The sequence below is a fragment of the Phalangium opilio genome, unplaced genomic scaffold (assembly GCF_054372755.1).
Source record: "Phalangium opilio isolate 3A_F unplaced genomic scaffold, DU_Popi_V2 ptg000039l_2, whole genome shotgun sequence".
Taxonomy (NCBI): domain Eukaryota; kingdom Metazoa; phylum Arthropoda; class Arachnida; order Opiliones; family Phalangiidae; genus Phalangium; species Phalangium opilio.
The window spans coordinates 4,132,554-4,147,204 of NW_028324163.1; the positions used below are offsets into that span (position 1 = coordinate 4,132,554).

A 14,651-nucleotide genomic window follows, 5' to 3' on the forward strand; every position below is an offset into this window, starting at 1 on the left:
TTCGATTCCCGGTATCGGACCGAGTGCTTTTGTACCGCTTTTGAAGAATGATTTTAAAGACACATTTATAGGAATAATATCTAGGGTTGTTTCAACCAGTCCGATATGGTCTAGTGGCTAGGATATCTGGCTTTCACCCAGAAGGCCCGAGTTCGATTCCCGGTATCGGAGCGAGTGCTTTGTACCGCTTTCGAAGAATAAACTTAAAGACACATTTATAGGAATAATATTTAGGGTTTGATCAACCAGTCCGATATGGTCTAGTGGATAGGATATCTGGCTCTCACCCAGAAGGCGAGAGTAAGATTCCCGGTATCGGAGGGTGTGCTTTTGTACCGCTTTTCAAGAATAGACTTAAGGATATAGGTTTATGAATAGAATTAAGACTTGATTTAGCAAGTCCAATATGGACTAGTGGCTAGGATATCTGGCTTTCACTCAGAAGGCCCGTGTTCGATTCCCGGTATCGGACCGAGTGCTTTTGTACCGCTTTTGAAGAATGAACTTAAAGACACATTTATAGGAATAATATCTAGGGTTGTTTCAATCAGTCTTATATGGTCTAGTGGCTAGGATATCTGGCTCTCACCCAGAATGCCCGGGTTCGATTCCCGGTATCGGAGCGAGTGCTTTGTACCGCTTTTGAAGAATAAACTTAAAGACACATTTATAGGAATAATATTTAGGGTTTGTTCAACCAGTCCGATATGGTCTAGTGGCTAGGATATCTGGCTCTCACCCAGAAGGCGAGAGTACGATTCCCTGTATCGGAGCGTGTGCTTTTGTAACGCTTTTCAAGAATAGACTTAAGGATATAGGTTTATGAATAGAATTAACACTTGGTTAAGCAAGTCCGATATGGTCTTGCGGCTAGGATACCTGGCTTTCACCCATAATACCCGGGTGCGATTCCCGGTATCGGAGCGAGTGCTTTTGTACCTCTTTTCAAGAATAGACTTAAGGATATAGGTTTATGAATAGAATTAAGACTTGGTTAAGCAAGTCCAATATGGACTAGTGGCTAGGATATCTGGCTTTCACTCAGAAGGCCCGTGTTCGATTCCCGGTATCGGACCGAGTGCTTTTGTACCGCTTTTGAAGAATGAACTTAAAGACACATTTATAGGAATAATATTTAGGGTTTGTTCAACCAGTCCGATATGGTCTAGTGGCTAGGATATCTGGCTCTCACCCAGAAGGCCCGTGTCCGATTCACGGAATCGGACCGAGTGCTTTTGTACCGCTTTTGAAGAATGAACTTAAAGACACATTTATAGGAATAATATCTAGGATTGTTCCAAGCTGTCCGATATGGTCTAGTGGCTAGGATATCTGGCTCTCAACCACAAGGCCCGGGTTCGATTCCCGGTATCGGGGCGAGTGCTTTTGTACCGCTTTTCAAGAATAGAATTAAGACTTGGTTGAGCAAGTACGATATGGTCTAGTGGCTAGGATACCTGACTTTCAACCAGAAGGCCCGGGTTCGATTCCCGGTATCGGAGCGAGTGCTTTTGTACCGCTTTTGAAGAATGAATTTAAAGACACATTTATAGGAATAATATTTAGGGTTATTCTAACCAGTCCGATATGGTCTAGTGGCTAGGATATCTGGCTTTCACCCAGAAGGCCAGGGTTCGATTCCCGGTATCGGAGAGAGTGTTTTGTAAAGAATTTCAAAAATAGACTTAAGGACATAGGTTTATGAATAGAATTAAGACTTAGTTACGCAAGTCCGATATGGTCTAGTGGCTAGGATATCTGGCTCTCACCCAGAAGGCGAGAGTACGATTCCCTGTATCGGAGCGTGTGCTTTTGTAACGCTTTTCAAGAATAGACTTAAGGATATAGGTTTATGAATAGAATTAACACTTGGTTAAGCAAGTCCGATATGGTCTTGCGGCTAGGATACCTGGCTTTCACCCATAATACCCGGGTGCGATTCCCGGTATCGGAGCGAGTGCTTTTGTACCTCTTTTCAAGAATAGACTTAAGGATATAGGTTTATGAATAGAATTTAGACTTGGTTACGCAAGTCCGATATGGTCTAGTGGCTAGGATACCTGACTTTCAACCAGAAGGCCCGGGTTTGATTCCCGGTATCAAAGCGAGTGCTTTTGTACCGCTTTTGAAGAATGAATTTAAAGACACATTTATAGGAATAATATTTAGGGTTGTTCCAACCAGTCCGATATGGTCTAGTGGCTAGGATATCTGGCTCTCACCCAGAAGGCGAGAGTACGATTCCCGGTATCGGAGCGTGTGCTTTTGTACCGCTTTTCAAGAATAGACTTAAGGATATAGGTTTATGAATAGAATTAAGACTTGGTTAAGCAAGTCCAATATGGACTAGTGGCTAGGATATCTGGCTTTCACTCAGAAGGCCCGTGTTCGATTCCCGGTATCAAAGCGAGTGCTTTTGTACCGCTTTTGAAGAATGATTTTAAAGACACATTTATAGGAATAATATCTAGGGTTGTTTCAACCAGTCCGATATGGTCTAGTGGCTAGGATATCTGGCTCTCACCCAGAAAGCCCGGGTTCGATTCCCGGTATCGGAGCGAGTGCTTTTGTACCGCTTTTGAAGAATGAATTTAAAGACACAATTATAGGAATAATATTTAGGGTTGTTCCAACCAGTCCGATATGGTCTAGTGGCTAGGATATCTGGCTTTCACCCAGAAGGCCCGGGTTCGATTCCCGGTATCGGAGCGAGTGCTTTGTACCGCTTTCGAAGAATAAACTTAAAGACACATTTATAGGAATAATATAATATTTAGGGTTTGTTCAACCAGTCCGATATGGTCTAGTGGCTAGGATATCTGGCTCTCACCCAGAAGGCGAGAGTAAGATTCCCGGCATCGGAGGGTGTGCTTTTGTACCGCTTTTCAAGAATAGACTTAAGGATATAGGTTTATGAATAGAATTAAGACTTGATTTAGCAAGTCCAATATGGACTAGTGGCTAGGATATCTGGCTTTCACTCAGAAGGCCCGTGTTCGATTCCCGGTATCGGACCGAGTGCTTTTGTACCGCTTTTGAAGAATGAACTTAAAGACACATTTATAGGAATAATATCTAGGGTTGTTTCAATCAGTCTTATATGGTCTAGTGGCTAGGATATCTGGCTCTCACCCAGAAAGCCCGGGTTCGATTCCCGGTATCGGAGCGAGTGCTTTGTACCGCTTTTGAAGAATAAACTTAAAGACACATTTATAGGAATAATATTTAGGGTTTGTTCAACCAGTCCGATATGGTCTAGTGGCTAGGATATCTGGCTCTCACCCAGAAGGCGAGAGTACGACTCCCTGTATCGGAGCGTGTGCTTTTGTAACGCTTTTCAAGAATAGACTTAAGGATATAGGTTTATGAATAGAATTAAGACTTGGTTAAGCAAGTCCGATATGGTCTTGCGGCTAGGATACCTGGCTTTCACCCATAATACTCGGGTTCGATTCCCGGTATCGGAGCGAGTGCTTTTGTACCGCTTTTGAAGAATGAATTTAAAGACACAATTATAGGAATAATATTTAGGGTTGTTCAAAGCTGTCCGATATGGTCTAGTGGCTAGGATATCTGGCTCTCACCCACAAGGCCCGGGTTCGATTCCCGGTATCGGAGCGAGTGCTATTGTACCGCTTTTGAAGAATGAACTTAAAGACACATTTATAGGAATAATATCTAGGATTGTTCCAAGCTGTCCGATATGGTCTAGTGGCTAGGATATCTGGCTCTCACCCAGAAAGCCCGGGTTCGATTCCCGGTATCGGAGCGAGTGCTTTTGTACCTCTTTTCAAGAATAGACTTAAGGATATAGGTTTATGAATAGAATTAAGACTTGGTTAAGCAAGTCCGATATGGACTAGTGGCTAGGATATCTGGCTTTCACCCAGAAGGCCCGTGTCCGATTCACGGAATCGGACCGAGTGCTTTTGTACCGCTTTTGAAGAATGAACTTAAAGACACATTTATAGGAATAATATCTAGGATTGTTCCAAGCTGTCCGATATGGTCTAGTGGCTAGGATATCTGGCTCTCAACCACAAGGCCCGGGTTCGATTCCCGGTATCGGGGCGAGTGCTTTTGTACCGCTTTTAAAGAATAGAATTAAGACTTGGTTGAGCAAGTACGATATGGTCTAGTGGCTAGGATACCTGACTTTCAACCAGAAGGCCCGGGTTCGATTCCCGGTATCGGAGCGAGTGCTTTTGTACCGCTTTTGAAGAATAAACTTAAAGACACATTTATAGGAATAATATTTAGGGTTTGTTCAACCAGTCCGATATGGTCTAGTGGCTAGGATATCTGGCTTTCACCCAGAAAGCCCGGGTTCGATTCTTGGTATCGGAGCGAGTGCTTTGTACCGCTTTTCAAGAATAGACTTAAGGATATAGGTTTATGAATAGAATTAAGACTTGGTTAAGGAAGTCCGATATGGTCTTGCGGCTAGGATACCTGGCTTTCACCCATAATACCCGGGTTCGATTTCCGGTATCGGAGCGAGTGCTTTTGTACCTCTTTTCAAGAATAGACTTAAGGATATAGGTTTATGAATAGAATTAAGACTTGGTTACGCAAGTCCGATATGGTCTAGTGGCTAGGATATCTGGCTTTCACCCAGAAGGCCCGGGTTCGATTCCCGGTATCGGAGCGAGTGCTATTGTACCGCTTTTGAAGAATGAACTTAAAGACACATTTATGGGAATAATATCTAGGGTTGTTCCAAGCTGTCCGATATGGTCTAGTGGCTAGGATATCTGGCTCTCACCCACAAGGCCCGGGTTCGATTCCCGTTATCGGGGCGAGTGCTTTTGTACCGCTTTTCAAGAATAGAATTAAGACTTGGTTGAGCAAGTACGATATGGTCTAGTGGCTAGGATACCTGACTTTCAACCAGAAGGCCCGGGTTCGATTCCCGGTATCGGAGCGAGTGCTTTTGTACCGCTTTTGAAGAATGAATTTAAAGACACATTTATAGGAATAATATTTAGGGTTGTTCTAACCAGTCCGATATGGTCTAGTGGCTAGGATATCTGGCTTTCACCCAGAAGGCCCGGGTTCGATTCCCGGTATCGGAGCGAGTGCTTTGTACCGCTTTTGAAGAATAAACTTAAAGACACATTTATCGGAATAATATTTAGGGTTTGTTCAACCAGTGCGATATGGTCTAGTGGCTAGGATATCTGGCTCTCACCCAGAAGGCGAGAGTACGATTCCCGGTATCGGAGCGTGTGCTTTTGTACCGCTTTTCAAGAATAGACTTAAGGATATAGGTTTATGAATAGAATTAAGACTTGGTTAAGCAAGTCCGATATGGGCTAGTGGCTAGGATATCTGGCTTTCACCCATAATACCCGGGTTCGATTCCCGGTATCGGAGCGAGTGGTTTTGTACCTCTTCTCAAGAATAGACTTAAGGATATAGGTTTATGAATAGAATTAAGACTTGGTTACGCAAGTCCGATATGGTCTAGTGGCTAGGATATCTGGCTTTCACCCAGAAGGCCCGGTTCGATTCCCGGTATCGGAGCGAGTGCTATTGTACCGCTTTTGAAGAATGAACTTAAAGACACATTTATAGGAATAATATCTAGGGTTGTTCCAAGCTGTCCGATATGGTCTAGTGGCTAGGATATCTGGCTCTCACCCACAAGGCCCGGGTTCGATTCCCGTTATCGGGGCGAGTGCTTTTGTACCGCTTTTCAAGAATAGAATTAAGACTTGGTTGAGCAAGTACGATATGTGCTAGTGGCTAGGATACCTGACTTTCAACCAGAAGGCCCGGGTTCGATTCCCGGTATCGGAGCGAGTGCTTTTGTACCGCTTTTGAAGAATGAATTTAAAGACACATTTATAGGAATAATATTTAGGGTTGTTCTAACCAGTCCGATATGGTCTAGTGGCTAGGATATCTGGCTTTCACCCAGAAGGCCCGGGTTCGATTCCCGGTATCGGAGCGAGTGCTTTGTACCGCTTTTGAAGAATAAACTTAAAGACACATTTATCGGAATAATATTTAGGGTTTGTTCAACCAGTCCGATATGGTCTAGTGGCTAGGATATCTGGCTCTCACCCAGAAGGCGAGAGTACGATTCCCGGTATCGGAGCGTGTGCTTTTGTACCGCTTTTCAAGAATAGACTTAAGGATATAGGTTTATGAATAGAATTAAGACTTGGTTAAGCAAGTCCGATATGGGCTAGTGGCTAGGATATCTGGCTTTCACTCAGAAGGCCCGTGTTCGATTCCCGGTATCGGAACGAGTGCTTTTGTACCGTTTTTGAAGAATGAACTTAAAGACACATTTATAGGAATAATATCTAGGGTTGTTTCAACCAGTCCGATATGGTCTAGTGGCTAGGATATCTGGCTCTCACCCAGAAAGCCCGGGTTCGATTCCCGGTATCGGAGCGAGTGCTTTGTACCGCTTTTGAAGAATAAACTTAAAGACACATTTATAGGAATAATATTTAGGGTTTGTTCAACCAGTCCGATATGGTCTAGTGGCTAGGATATCTGGCTCTCACCCAGAAGGCGAGAGTACGATTCCCGGTATCGGAGCGTGTGCTTTTGTACCGCTTTTCAAGAATAGACTTAAGGATATAGGTTTATGAATAGAATTAAGACTTGGTTAAGCAAGTCCGATATGGGCTAGTGGCTAGGATATCTGGCTTTCACCCATAATACCCGGGTTCGATTCCCGGTATCGGAGCGAGTGGTTTTGTACCTCTTTTCAAGAATAGACTTAAGGATATAGGTTTATGAATAGAATTAAGACTTGGTTACGCAAGTCCGATATGGTCTAGTGGCTAGGATATCTGGCTTTCACCCAGAAGGCCCGGGTTCGATTCCCGGTATCGGAGCGAGTGCTATTGTACCGCTTTTGAAGAATGAACTTAAAGACACATTTATAGGAATAATATCTAGGGTTGTTCCAAGCTGTCCGATATGGTCTAGTGGCTAGGATATCTGGCTCTCACCCACAAGGCCCGGGTTCGATTCCCGTTATCGGGGCGAGTGCTTTTGTACCGCTTTTCAAGAATAGAATTAAGACTTGGTTGAGCAAGTACGATATGGTCTAGTGGCTAGGATACCTGACTTTCAACCAGAAGGCCCGGGTTCGATTCCCGGTATCGGAGCGAGTGCTTTTGTACCGCTTTTGAAGAATGAATTTAAAGACACATTTATAGGAATAATATTTAGGGTTGTTCTAACCAGTCCGATATGGTCTAGTGGCTAGGATATCTGGCTTTCACCCAGAAGGCCCGGGTTCGATTCCCGGTATCGGAGCGAGTGCTTTGTACCGCTTTTGAAAAATAAACTTAAAGACACATTTATCGGAATAATATTTAGGGTTTGTTCAACCAGTCCGATATGGTCTAGTGGCTAGGATATCTGGCTCTCACCCAGAAGGCGAGAGTACGATTCCTGGTATCGGAGCGTGTGCTTTTGTACCGCTTTTCAAGAATAGACTTAAGGATATAGGTTTATGAATAGAATTAAGACTTGGTTAAGCAAGTCCGATATGGGCTAGTGGCTAGGATATCTGGCTTTCACCCATAATACCCGAGTGCGATTCCCGGTATCGGAGCGAGTGCTTTTGTACCTCTTTTCAAGAATAGACTTAAGGATATAGGTTTATGAATAGAATTAAGACTTGGTTACGCAAGTCCGATATGGTCTAGTGGCTAGGATATTTGGCTTTCACCCAGAAGGCCCGGGTTCGATTCCCGGTATCGGAGCGAGTGCTATTGTACCGCTTTTGAAGAATGAATTTAAAGACACATTTATAGGAATAATATTTAGGGTTGTGTCGACCAGTCCGATATGGTCTAGTGGCTAGGATATCTGGCTTTCACCCAGAAGTCCCGGGTTCGATTTCCGGTATCGGAGCAAGTGCTTTGTACCGCTTTTGAAGAATAGAATTAAGACTTGGGTGAGCAAGTACGATATGGTCTAGTGGCTAGGATACCTGACTTTCACCCAGAAGGCCCGGGTTCGATTCCCGGTATCGGAGCGAGTGCTTTTGTACCGCTTTTGAAGAATGAATTTAAAGACACATTTATAGGAATAATATTTAGGGTTGTTCCAACCAGTCCGATATGGTCTAGTGGCTAGGATATCTGACTTTCACCCAGAAGGCCAGGGTTCGATTCCCGGTATCGGAGAGAGTGTTTTGTAAAGCATTTCAAAAATAGACTTAAGGACATAGGTTTATGAATAGAATTAAGACTTGGTTACGCAAGTCCGATATGGTCTAGTGGCTAGGATATCTGGCTTTCACCCAGAAGGCCCGGGTTCGATTCCCGGTATCGGAGCGAGTGCTTTTGTACCGCTTTTGAAGAATGAATTTAAAGACACAATTATGGGAATAATATTTAGGGTTGTTCCAACCAGTCCGATATGGTCTAGTGGCTAGGATATCTGGCTTTCACCCAGAAGGCCCGGGTTCGATTCCCGGTATCGGAGCGAGTGCTTTGTACCGCTTTTGAAGAATAAACTTAAAGACACATTTATAGGAATAATATTTAGGGTTTGTTCAACCAGTCCGATATGGTCTAGTGGCTAGGATATCTGGCTCTTACCCAGAAGGCGAGAGTACGATTCCCGTTATCGGAGCGAGTGCTTTTGTACCGCTTTTCAAGAATAGACTTAAGGATATAGGTTTATGAATAGAATTAAGACTTGGTTAAGCAAGTCCGATATGGGCTAGTGGCCAGGATATCTGGCTTTCACTTAGAAGGCCCGTGTTCGATTCCCGGTATCGGGGCGAGTGCTTTTGTACCGCTTTTCAAGAATAGAATTAAGACTTGGTTTAGCTAGTACGATATGGTCTAGTGGCTAGGATATCTGGCTCTCACCCAGAAGGCGAGAGTACGATTCCCGGTATCGGAGCGTGTGCTTTTGTACCGCTTTTCAAGAATAGATTTAAGGATATAGGTTTATGAATAGAATTAAGACTTGGTTAAGCAAGTCCGATATGGGCTAGTGGCTAGGATATCTGGCTTTCACTTAGAAGGCCCGTGTTCGATTCCCGGTATCGGACCGAGTGCTTTTGTACCGCTTTTGAAGAATGAACTTAAAGACACATTTATAGGAATAATATCTAGGGTTGTTTCAACCAGTCCGATATGGTCTAGTGACTAGGATATCTGGCTCTCACCCAGAAAGCCCGGGTTCGATTCCCGGTATCGGAGCGAGTGCTTTGTACCGCTTTTGAAGAATAAACTTAAAGACACATTTATAGGAATAATATTTAGGGTTTGTTCAACCAGTCCGATATGGTCTAGTGGCTAGGATATCTGGCTCTCACCCAGAAGGCGAGAGTACGATTCCCGGTATCGGAGCGTGTGCTTTTGTACCGCTTTTCAAGAATAGACTTAAGGATATAGGTTTATGAATAGAATTAAGACTTGGTTAAGCAAGTCCGATATGGGCTAGTGGCTAGGATATCTGGCTTTCACCCATAATACCCGGGTTCGATTCCCGGTATCGGAGCGAGTGGTTTTGTACCTCTTTTCAAGAATAGACTTAAGGATATAGGTTTATGAATAGAATTAAGACTTGGTTACGCAAGTCCGATATGGTCTAGTGGCTAGGATATCTGGCTTTCACCCAGAAGGCCCGGGTTCGATTCCCGGTATCGGAGCGAGTGCTATTGTACCGCTTTTGAAGAATGAACTTAAAGACACATTTATAGGAATAATATCTAGGGTTGTTCCAAGCTGTCCGATATGGTCTAGTGGCTAGGATATCTGGCTCTCACCCACAAGGCCCGGGTTCGATTCCCGTTATCGGGGCGAGTGCTTTTGTACCGCTTTTCAAGAATAGAATTAAGACTTGGTTGAGCAAGTACGATATGGTCTAGTGGCTAGGATACCTGACTTTCTACCAGAAGGCCCGGGTTCGATTCCCGGTATCGGAGCGAGTGCTTTTGTACCGCTTTTGAAGAATGAATTTAAAGACACATTTATAGGAATAATATTTAGGGTTGTTCTAACCAGTCCGATATGGTCTAGTGGCTAGGATATGTGGCTTTCACCCAGAAGGCCCGGGTTCGATTCCCGGTATCGGAGCGAGTGCTTTGTACCGCTTTTGAAGAATAAACTTAAAGACACATTTATCGGAATAATATTTAGGGTTTGTTCAACCAGTCCGATATGGTCTAGTGGCTAGGATATCTGGCTCTCACCCAGAAGGCGAGAGTACGATTCCTGGTATCGGAGCGTGTGCTTTTGTACCGCTTTTCAAGAATAGACTTAAGGATATAGGTTTATGAATAGAATTAAGACTTGGTTAAGCAAGTCCGATATGGGCTAGTGGCTAGGATATCTGGCTTTCACTCAGAAGGCCCGTGTTCGATTCCCGGTATCGGAACGAGTGCTTTTGTACCGTTTTTGAAGAATGAACTTAAAGACACATTTATAGGAATAATATCTAGGGTTGTTTCAACCAGTCCGATATGGTCTAGTGGCTAGGATATCTGGCTCTCACCCAGAAAGCCCGGGTTCGATTCCCGGTATCGGAGCGAGTGCTATGTACCGCTTTTGAAGAATAAACTTAAAGACACATTTATAGGAATAATATTTAGGGTTTGTTCAACCAGTCCGATATGGTCTAGTGGCTAGGATATCTGGCTCTCACCCAGAAGGCGAGAGTACGATTCCCTGTATCGGAGCGTGTGCTTTTGTAACGCTTTTCAAGAATAGACTTAAGGATATAGGTTTATGAATAGAATTAAGACTTGGTTAAGCAAGTCCGATATGGTCTTGCGGCTAGGATACCTGGCTTTCACCCATAATACCCGAGTGCGATTCCCGGTATCGGAGCGAGTGCTTTTGTACCTCTTTTCAAGAATAGACTTAAGGATATAGGTTTATGAATAGAATTAAGACTTGGTTACGCAAGTCCGATATGGTCTAGTGGCTAGGATATTTGGCTTTCACCCAGAAGGCCCGGGTTCGATTCCCGGTATCGGAGCGAGTGCTATTGTACCGCTTTTGAAGAATGAATTTAAAGACACATTTATAGGAATAATATTTAGGGTTGTGTCGACCAGTCCGATATGGTCTATTGGCTAGGATATCTGGCTTTCACCCAGAAGTCCCGGGTTCGATTTCCGGTATCGGAGCGAGTGCTTTGTACCGCTTTTGAAGAATAGAATTAAGACTTGGTTGAGCAAGTACGATATGGTCTAGTGGCTAGGATACCTGACTTTCACCCAGAAGGCCCGGGTTCGATTCCCGGTATCGGAGCGAGTGCTTTTGTACCGCTTTTGAAGAATGAATTTAAAGACACATTTATAGGAATAATATTTAGGGTTGTTCCAACCAGTCCGATATGGTCTAGTGGCTAGGATATCTGACTTTCACCCAGAAGGCCCGGGTTCGATTCCCGGTATCGGAGCGAGTGCTTTTGTACCGCTTTTGAAGAATGAATTTAAAGACACATTTATAGGAATAATATTTAGGGTTGTTCCAACCAGTCCGATATGGTCTAGTGGCTAGGATATCTGACTTTCACCCAGAAGGCCAGGGTTCGATTCCCGGTATCGGAGAGAGTGTTTTGTAAAGCATTTCAAAAATAGACTTAAGGACATAGGTTTATGAATAGAATTAAGACTAGGTTACGCAAGTCCGATATGGTCTAGTGGCTAGGATATCTGGCTTTCACCCAGAAGGCCCGGGTTCGATTCCCGGTATCGGAGCGAGTGCTTTTGTACCGCTTTTGAAGAATGAATTTAAAGACACAATTATGGGAATAATATTTAGGGTTGTTCCAACCAGTCCGATATGGTCTAGTGGCTAGGATATCTGGCTTTCACCCAGAAGGCCCGGGTTCGATTCCCGGTATCGGAGCGAGTGCTTTGTACCGCTTTTGAAGAATAAACTTAAAGACACATTTATAGGAATAATATTTAGGGTTTGTTCAACCAGTCCGATATGGTCTAGTGGCTAGGATATCTGGCTCTTACCCAGAAGGCGAGAGTACGATTCACGTTATCGGAGCGAGTGCTTTTGTACCGCTTTTCAAGAATAGACTTAAGGATATAGGTTTATGAATAGAATTAAGACTTGGTTAAGCAAGTCCGATATGGGCTAGTGGCCAGGATATCTGGCTTTCACTTAGAAGGCCCGTGTTCGATTCCCGGTATCGGGGCGAGTGCTTTTGTACCGCTTTTCAAGAATAGAATTAAGACTTGGTTTAGCAAGTACGATATGGTCTAGTGGCTAGGATATCTGGCTCTCACCCAGAAGGCGAGAGTACGATTCCCGGTATCGGAGCGTGTGCTTTTGTACCGCTTTTCAAGAATAGATTTAAGGATATAGGTTTATGAATAGAATTAAGACTTGGTTAAGAGAGTCCGATATGGGCTAGTGGCTAGGATATCTGGCTTTCACTTAGAAGGCCCGTGTTCGATTCCCGGTATCGGACCGAGTGCTTTTGTACCGCTTTTGAAGAATGAACTTAAAGACACATTTATAGGAATAATATCTAGGGTTGTTTCAACCAGTCCGATATGGTCTAGTGGCTAGGATATCTGGCTCTCACCCAGAAAGCCCGGGTTCGATTCCCGGTATCGGAGCGAGTGCTTTGTACCGCTTTTGAAGAATAAACTTAAAGACACATTTATAGGAATAATATTTAGGGTTTGTTCAACCAGTCCGATATGGTCTAGTGGCTAGGATATCTGGCTCTCACCCAGAAGGCGAGAGTACGATTCCCGGTATCGGAGCGTGTGCTTTTGTACCGCTTTTCAAGAATAGACTTAAGGATATAGGTTTATGAATAGAATTAAGACTTGGTTAAGCAAGTCCGATATGGGCTAGTGGCTAGGATATCTGGCTTTCACCCATAATACCCGGGTTCGATTCCCGGTATCGGAGCGAGTGGTTTTGTACCTCTTTTCAAGAATAGACTTAAGGATATAGGTTTATGAATAGAATTAAGACTTGGTTACGCAAGTCCGATATGGTCTAGTGGCTAGGATATCTGGCTTTCACCCAGAAGGCCCGGGTTCGATTCCCGGTATCGGAGCGAGTGCTATTGTACCGCTTTTGAAGAATGAACTTAAAGACACATTTATAGGAATAATATCTAGGGTTGTTCCAAGCTGTCCGATATGGTCTAGTGGCTAGGATATCTGGCTCTCACCCACAAGGCCCGGGTTCGATTCCCGTTATCGGGGCGAGTGCTTTTGTACCGCTTTTCAAGAATAGAATTAAGACTTGGTTGAGCAAGTACGATATGGTCTAGTGGCTAGGATACCTGACTTTCTACCAGAAGGCCCGGGTTCGATTCCCGGTATCGGAGCGAGTGCTTTTGTACCGCTTTTGAAGAATGAATTTAAAGACACATTTATAGGAATAGTATTTAGGGTTGTTCTAACCAGTCCGATATGGTCTAGTGGCTAGGATATCTGGCTTTCACCCAGAAGGCCCGGGTTCGATTCCCGGTATCGAAGCGAGTGCTTTGTACCGCTTTTGAAGAATAAACTTAAAGACACATTTATCGGAATAATATTTAGGGTTTGTTCAACCAGTCCGATATGGTCTAGTGGCTAGGATATCTGGCTCTCACCCAGAAGGCGAGAGTACGATTCCTGGTATCGGAGCGTGTGCTTTTGTACCGCTTTTCAAGAATAGACTTAAGGATATAGGTTTATGAATAGAATTAAGACTTGGTTAAGCAAGTCCGATATGGGCTAGTGGCTAGGATATCTGGCTTTCACTCAGAAGGCCCGTGTTCGATTCCCGGTATCGGAACGAGTGCTTTTGTACCGTTTTTGAAGAATGAACTTAAAGACACATTTATAGGAATAATATCTAGGGTTGTTTCAACCAGTCCGATATGGTCTAGTGGCTAGGATATCTGGCTCTCACCCAGAAAGCCCGGGTTCGATTCCCGGTATCGGAGCGAGTGCTATGTACCGCTTTTGAAGAATAAACTTAAAGACACATTTATAGGAATAATATTTAGTGTTTGTTCATCCAGTCCGATATGGTCTTGCGGCTAGGATACCTGGCTTTCACCCATAATACCCGAGTGCGATTCCCGGTATCGGAGCGAGTGCTTTTGTACCTCTTTTCAAGAATAGACTTAAGGATATAGGTTTATGAATAGAATTAAGACTTGGTTACGCAAGTCCGATATGGTCTAGTGGCTAGGATATTTGGCTTTCACCCAGAAGGCCCGGGTTCGATTCCCGGTATCGGAGCGAGTGCTATTGTACCGCTTTTGAAGAATGAATTTAAAGACACATTTATAGGAATAATATTTAGGGTTGTGTCGACCAGTCCGATATGGTCTAGTGGCTAGGATATCTGGCTTTCACCCAGAAGTCCCGGGTTCGATTTCCGGTATCGGAGCGAGTGCTTTGTACCGCTTTTGAAGAATAGAATTAAGACTTGGTTGAGCAAGTACGATATGGTCTAGTGGCTAGGATACCTGACTTTCACCCAGAAGGCCCGGGTTCGATTCCCGGTATCGGAGCGAGTGCTTTTGTACCGCTTTTGAAGAATGAATTTAAAGACACATTTATAGGAATAATATTTAGGGTTGTTCCAACCAGTCCGATATGGTCTAGTGGCTAGGATATCTGACTTTCACCCAGAAGGCCAGGGTTCGATTCCCGGTATCGGAGAGAGTGTTTTGTA

General features: G+C 43.9%; 32 non-coding genes across 32 annotated transcripts; all 32 read left to right on the top strand.

Moving 5' to 3' along the window:
* The first annotated feature begins 99 nt into the window (after positions 1 to 99).
* TRNAE-UUC (transfer RNA glutamic acid (anticodon UUC)) lies at positions 100 to 171 on the top strand. The gene has a single exon. It is a non-coding gene; the product is annotated as a tRNA-Glu (tRNA).
* A 1,134-nt stretch (positions 172 to 1,305) lies between these two features.
* Positions 1,306 to 1,377, top strand: TRNAE-CUC (transfer RNA glutamic acid (anticodon CUC)). Its single transcript has one exon. It is a non-coding gene; the product is annotated as a tRNA-Glu (tRNA).
* A 204-nt stretch (positions 1,378 to 1,581) lies between these two features.
* Positions 1,582 to 1,653, top strand: TRNAE-UUC (transfer RNA glutamic acid (anticodon UUC)). Its single transcript has one exon. It is a non-coding gene; the product is annotated as a tRNA-Glu (tRNA).
* An 833-nt stretch (positions 1,654 to 2,486) lies between these two features.
* Positions 2,487 to 2,558, top strand: TRNAE-CUC (transfer RNA glutamic acid (anticodon CUC)). Its single transcript has one exon. It is a non-coding gene; the product is annotated as a tRNA-Glu (tRNA).
* Positions 2,559 to 2,637: 79 nt separating this feature from the next.
* Positions 2,638 to 2,709, top strand: TRNAE-UUC (transfer RNA glutamic acid (anticodon UUC)). Its single transcript has one exon. It is a non-coding gene; the product is annotated as a tRNA-Glu (tRNA).
* An 837-nt stretch (positions 2,710 to 3,546) lies between these two features.
* TRNAE-CUC (transfer RNA glutamic acid (anticodon CUC)) lies at positions 3,547 to 3,618 on the top strand. Its single transcript has one exon. It is a non-coding gene; the product is annotated as a tRNA-Glu (tRNA).
* Positions 3,619 to 3,697: 79 nt separating this feature from the next.
* TRNAE-CUC (transfer RNA glutamic acid (anticodon CUC)) lies at positions 3,698 to 3,769 on the top strand. Its single transcript has one exon. It is a non-coding gene; the product is annotated as a tRNA-Glu (tRNA).
* Positions 3,770 to 3,999: 230 nt separating this feature from the next.
* Positions 4,000 to 4,071, top strand: TRNAE-CUC (transfer RNA glutamic acid (anticodon CUC)). Its single transcript has one exon. It is a non-coding gene; the product is annotated as a tRNA-Glu (tRNA).
* A 505-nt stretch (positions 4,072 to 4,576) lies between these two features.
* Positions 4,577 to 4,648, top strand: TRNAE-UUC (transfer RNA glutamic acid (anticodon UUC)). The gene has a single exon. It is a non-coding gene; the product is annotated as a tRNA-Glu (tRNA).
* Positions 4,649 to 5,003: 355 nt separating this feature from the next.
* On the top strand, positions 5,004 to 5,075 carry TRNAE-UUC (transfer RNA glutamic acid (anticodon UUC)). Its single transcript has one exon. It is a non-coding gene; the product is annotated as a tRNA-Glu (tRNA).
* An 806-nt stretch (positions 5,076 to 5,881) lies between these two features.
* TRNAE-UUC (transfer RNA glutamic acid (anticodon UUC)) lies at positions 5,882 to 5,953 on the top strand. Its single transcript has one exon. It is a non-coding gene; the product is annotated as a tRNA-Glu (tRNA).
* A 380-nt stretch (positions 5,954 to 6,333) lies between these two features.
* Positions 6,334 to 6,405, top strand: TRNAE-CUC (transfer RNA glutamic acid (anticodon CUC)). Its single transcript has one exon. It is a non-coding gene; the product is annotated as a tRNA-Glu (tRNA).
* Positions 6,406 to 6,785: 380 nt separating this feature from the next.
* Positions 6,786 to 6,857, top strand: TRNAE-UUC (transfer RNA glutamic acid (anticodon UUC)). Its single transcript has one exon. It is a non-coding gene; the product is annotated as a tRNA-Glu (tRNA).
* Positions 6,858 to 7,212: 355 nt separating this feature from the next.
* Positions 7,213 to 7,284, top strand: TRNAE-UUC (transfer RNA glutamic acid (anticodon UUC)). The gene has a single exon. It is a non-coding gene; the product is annotated as a tRNA-Glu (tRNA).
* A 380-nt stretch (positions 7,285 to 7,664) lies between these two features.
* TRNAE-UUC (transfer RNA glutamic acid (anticodon UUC)) lies at positions 7,665 to 7,736 on the top strand. The gene has a single exon. It is a non-coding gene; the product is annotated as a tRNA-Glu (tRNA).
* Positions 7,737 to 7,815: 79 nt separating this feature from the next.
* On the top strand, positions 7,816 to 7,887 carry TRNAE-UUC (transfer RNA glutamic acid (anticodon UUC)). Its single transcript has one exon. It is a non-coding gene; the product is annotated as a tRNA-Glu (tRNA).
* Positions 7,888 to 8,240: 353 nt separating this feature from the next.
* Positions 8,241 to 8,312, top strand: TRNAE-UUC (transfer RNA glutamic acid (anticodon UUC)). The gene has a single exon. It is a non-coding gene; the product is annotated as a tRNA-Glu (tRNA).
* Positions 8,313 to 8,391: 79 nt separating this feature from the next.
* Positions 8,392 to 8,463, top strand: TRNAE-UUC (transfer RNA glutamic acid (anticodon UUC)). Its single transcript has one exon. It is a non-coding gene; the product is annotated as a tRNA-Glu (tRNA).
* Positions 8,464 to 9,119: 656 nt separating this feature from the next.
* On the top strand, positions 9,120 to 9,191 carry TRNAE-CUC (transfer RNA glutamic acid (anticodon CUC)). The gene has a single exon. It is a non-coding gene; the product is annotated as a tRNA-Glu (tRNA).
* Positions 9,192 to 9,571: 380 nt separating this feature from the next.
* Positions 9,572 to 9,643, top strand: TRNAE-UUC (transfer RNA glutamic acid (anticodon UUC)). The gene has a single exon. It is a non-coding gene; the product is annotated as a tRNA-Glu (tRNA).
* Positions 9,644 to 9,998: 355 nt separating this feature from the next.
* TRNAE-UUC (transfer RNA glutamic acid (anticodon UUC)) lies at positions 9,999 to 10,070 on the top strand. The gene has a single exon. It is a non-coding gene; the product is annotated as a tRNA-Glu (tRNA).
* A 380-nt stretch (positions 10,071 to 10,450) lies between these two features.
* Positions 10,451 to 10,522, top strand: TRNAE-CUC (transfer RNA glutamic acid (anticodon CUC)). Its single transcript has one exon. It is a non-coding gene; the product is annotated as a tRNA-Glu (tRNA).
* Positions 10,523 to 10,902: 380 nt separating this feature from the next.
* On the top strand, positions 10,903 to 10,974 carry TRNAE-UUC (transfer RNA glutamic acid (anticodon UUC)). Its single transcript has one exon. It is a non-coding gene; the product is annotated as a tRNA-Glu (tRNA).
* A 354-nt stretch (positions 10,975 to 11,328) lies between these two features.
* TRNAE-UUC (transfer RNA glutamic acid (anticodon UUC)) lies at positions 11,329 to 11,400 on the top strand. The gene has a single exon. It is a non-coding gene; the product is annotated as a tRNA-Glu (tRNA).
* A 229-nt stretch (positions 11,401 to 11,629) lies between these two features.
* On the top strand, positions 11,630 to 11,701 carry TRNAE-UUC (transfer RNA glutamic acid (anticodon UUC)). Its single transcript has one exon. It is a non-coding gene; the product is annotated as a tRNA-Glu (tRNA).
* Positions 11,702 to 11,780: 79 nt separating this feature from the next.
* On the top strand, positions 11,781 to 11,852 carry TRNAE-UUC (transfer RNA glutamic acid (anticodon UUC)). The gene has a single exon. It is a non-coding gene; the product is annotated as a tRNA-Glu (tRNA).
* A 656-nt stretch (positions 11,853 to 12,508) lies between these two features.
* Positions 12,509 to 12,580, top strand: TRNAE-CUC (transfer RNA glutamic acid (anticodon CUC)). The gene has a single exon. It is a non-coding gene; the product is annotated as a tRNA-Glu (tRNA).
* Positions 12,581 to 12,960: 380 nt separating this feature from the next.
* Positions 12,961 to 13,032, top strand: TRNAE-UUC (transfer RNA glutamic acid (anticodon UUC)). Its single transcript has one exon. It is a non-coding gene; the product is annotated as a tRNA-Glu (tRNA).
* Positions 13,033 to 13,387: 355 nt separating this feature from the next.
* TRNAE-UUC (transfer RNA glutamic acid (anticodon UUC)) lies at positions 13,388 to 13,459 on the top strand. The gene has a single exon. It is a non-coding gene; the product is annotated as a tRNA-Glu (tRNA).
* Positions 13,460 to 13,839: 380 nt separating this feature from the next.
* On the top strand, positions 13,840 to 13,911 carry TRNAE-CUC (transfer RNA glutamic acid (anticodon CUC)). The gene has a single exon. It is a non-coding gene; the product is annotated as a tRNA-Glu (tRNA).
* Positions 13,912 to 14,140: 229 nt separating this feature from the next.
* On the top strand, positions 14,141 to 14,212 carry TRNAE-UUC (transfer RNA glutamic acid (anticodon UUC)). The gene has a single exon. It is a non-coding gene; the product is annotated as a tRNA-Glu (tRNA).
* A 79-nt stretch (positions 14,213 to 14,291) lies between these two features.
* On the top strand, positions 14,292 to 14,363 carry TRNAE-UUC (transfer RNA glutamic acid (anticodon UUC)). Its single transcript has one exon. It is a non-coding gene; the product is annotated as a tRNA-Glu (tRNA).
* The last annotated feature ends 288 nt before the right edge of the window (positions 14,364 to 14,651 follow it).